The sequence below is a fragment of the Dermacentor variabilis genome, chromosome 1 (genome assembly GCF_050947875.1).
Source record: "Dermacentor variabilis isolate Ectoservices chromosome 1, ASM5094787v1, whole genome shotgun sequence".
In the NCBI taxonomy this organism is placed as follows: domain Eukaryota; kingdom Metazoa; phylum Arthropoda; class Arachnida; order Ixodida; family Ixodidae; genus Dermacentor; species Dermacentor variabilis.
Window position 1 is genome coordinate 255,352,474 of NC_134568.1, and position 3,521 is coordinate 255,355,994.

The following is a 3,521-nucleotide window of genomic DNA, read 5'->3' on the forward strand; positions in this document are numbered from 1 at the left end:
CATCCTCTCATTACAGTCATTGTGTCCGACCGGCAGCGCCACGACAGGGTGCTACGAGATCGTGCTCAACATGGTGCTACGGCATCGCTACGACAGTGTGCGTCACCATTAGCCCATTGTACATTCACGTGCTCGTCTTTTGAGGGGTTCCTTCTTGCCCTCAACTGCGAGAGTATAAAAACAGCTGCCCCCGGACGCCAAAAGGAGGGCTCCGATTTCTTCTGTGGAGTGAAGTGCTCTCCCGTCTCTCTACTACGGTCAAACCTGACCGCCAACTCTTTGCGATGTTAAAATAAACAAGTTGTTTCGTTGTTACCAGTCGACTCATGCTTTGCCGGGACCTTCGGATGCTTCCAGTTGTACCCCAGGCCGCCAGGCCAACGCTACCCTTGGGGCTTGCGACCCAGGTACAACCACGGGCGTCAGCGCCGAGTTCCCAACAGATCGTACCAGCGGTCGGATCCAAACAGTATTTACGTAAGCGGTCTGTACTCCTTAATTACGCAATGCCTATATGACTGCTGGTATATGACTGAATCAAATGCTTTTTCGTAATCTATGAAAGCCATATAGAGAGGCTTATTGTACTCTGCGGATTTCTCGATAACCTGATTAATGACATGGATGTGATCCATTGTAGAGTATCCTTTCCTGAAGCCAGCCTGTTTCCTTGGTTGACTGAAGTCCAGTGTTGCCTTTATGCCTGCCGGGAAACCAGGAATTTCACCAGATGGCGTCTTGCTCATGTGGCGGGTCTCTAAAGTCTACGATTCTGTGCTTTGGAGTGTGGTAATCAGTGATTTCTAATTAATTATAATTATTCCAGACACTTCAGTAACTCAACTTGTAACTAAACTTATGCTCTGATATCATATCTATAAAGAAACCCAAGACTTTTGCACTGTACTATTTTTTAAGATTTTATTTATTTATTTATTTTGAATTTCGTCCCTGGTTGTCTCGGAAGCTTCGGAAGTGCTGCGCAAGAAACAGAAGTGTCACTCGTTGCTCGTGCCATTAAACAGTATGAAAGCGCAGAGACAGTTGCTTATTTTAGTTACAATTTTCTTTCTTTCTAAAACAAAGGCGTGCGCAGAAAATAATAAGCTTGGTTCCAATCTGTGGAGAGTTTTTGCTATGCCACATAAACAATAAAAAGATAGTAGGGGACCTCCTCATCTGGAAGAAAGCGGAGGAAGAGCGTGCAGCGGAAGCATGAAGAAGCCACAATTGAAGCACCACCAGATGGCGCTCACGTCTGCGCATCCGCGGCACCGGCCGTGTGGAGGAAAGAAAATAAACAGAAAGCTCGCCTTCATGCATAGCGTTCGCCATACGTTCGACGCAAGCGTTTCTCACTAAAGATTACGGTTGCATATGCTGCAAAAGCGGTAACTGTGGGGATAGCGCCGCGCGCTGTGGCTCTAGCTGCCAGTCGGTGCGGTGATCGATACGATGTCTCAATATATATCGCGAAATGAAAAGACGAAATTTCGCATTAGGGAGTATCGTAATCGTCGCTGATTTTTTTTATTTTTGTACATCTGTTTCTCTATAGTAGTTGTCTTCACTTATCAGTGAAAACAATACTTGGACGCCTATGAGTGCGTAATCGAAACCGAATTTTCTCTTCACTATAACCACTGTATGCGGGTTCACAATAAGGATTAAGCAAAGCGGTCGAGCCAGGCATGGATCCAGAATAATACCTTCGATTAAAGGAAGGGGGGGGGGGGCGTCATGAGAATAACTAGGCTAGCCTTCCCACCCCACTCTGGATAAATCGTTGTCTGTATATGTCAGTGAGTTGAGCATGATCAAGACTGCATACAACCAGAGTCCTTCCATGTTTTTTCTGGTCACGAAACTGCCGCCTCAGTTTCATATAGCGCCAGCGCCCGCCGCTAGAGGCGCAACCGTGCATGAGAGGGCATGCGAACGCCGCTGCCGCTGTGGTTGTGTGTGGGGCAGCCTCGGTATTCTAGCTTTCTCAACTTCCTCAACCATCGCTTTAGTTTCACGTAACTATTTTTAACATTGAATATAATTAAATTACTGCCTGAGCGTGTCTTCTGCGATGATATGAGCGCACGGGACGAAAAAAAAAAAGCCGCTCATAACATGGAGCTTGCGGCGGTCTCAGACCGAAAAAAAAAAGAAAGATCTGGAATTTTAAGAGCCAGAACCGCTATACGATTATGAGGCACGCCGTAGTGGGGGACTCGGGATTAGTTTTGATCACCTGGGGTCCTTTAAAATGCGCCTAAATTTAAATAAACGGGTGTTTTGCATTTCGCCCCCGTCGAAGTGCGTCCGCTGTACACGGCCGGGCGGTCTCGGTCCGGATTTCTTCATCATCGCCGTTCGCCTCAACGCTTCGGTGGGCTCCGCTTTTTATTATTTGCCTTAAATTAAACACCGCGCATTCGCAACAAAACGCCAGTGGTCCCACTTATCACCAGATGAGTAAGCGCCAATTCTCCGTTGCGCATAGCGCCAGATTGTTCGCCGAGCACAGCTGTTCAGTTTCTGTTAAACTGTGGTAGAGAAGGACTCTGTGGGCAGTATCTTATAACGAGATCAAAAGAATGAAATTGCTATTGCAAAGGGCTGCTACCGTAGAATACTTCATGACAAAGAAAAGCGAACTGAGCTGCTCCATGCGCTTAAGATTTCTTGCAAAGCGATGCCATTTCTGAATAAGATAATGCAAGACGAACTTCGCTACTAAATGTCTTCGGTGCGGCTTTTAACAACGGATTAAAGCGAGCCTGAAGTGTTAGGTTCAGTTGAAACTAGCTGTAATTAGGCAATTGCCTTAGCAAGCAGTCGTTTAGAAGCGTCAGTAAGCCCAGCACTTATTCACGCTGCTCGTGGTTTCGACGCAGAAACGACGAGACTAGGTATTTTGGTTCTTAATTCGCAACTATTTACAATGTGTTAAAATGTTGCAATCACCGGTCCTGATATTCTTATCATGGTCGAAAAATGAAAAAAGAACTTTATAATTCGATTAAGAAAAGAAATAAAACGTGTTGGTGCAAAAACAAAATACAAGCACGATCATTTATTTATCATGTAAAACAAGCGGAGCGAAATACAGATAGTACAGAGGCGTCCGGTCATAAATGGTCCACCATTCACAATGCAAGAAGTTTGTTAAAAGCATCTTTGAAACGGCGTTAGTCTGGAAGGACTCTGATACAACCTAAGCATCACCAGGCGACAACGGGCTTCCTCGTTGCCTCATATTCCAATCTGGCCGTGTTTCAACATATTTGTAGAATACAGGGGTCGACATATGCCGGTAGGCGCCCCACGAGAGACTGCTGACAGTATCTATCAACAGAGGGGTTTTTCGAGCTGATTGTAACAGCCGCGGCGATATAGTCAGGGGTAGTCAGGAGTCGGAGTTGTTGCACTATAAGAACGCATCGAGCGGCCGTGGTTCTTGTTACCGCAGCTATCATCATCATGTTTTTGTATTATATCATTATGTTAATTTATTTATTGTAGGTTTA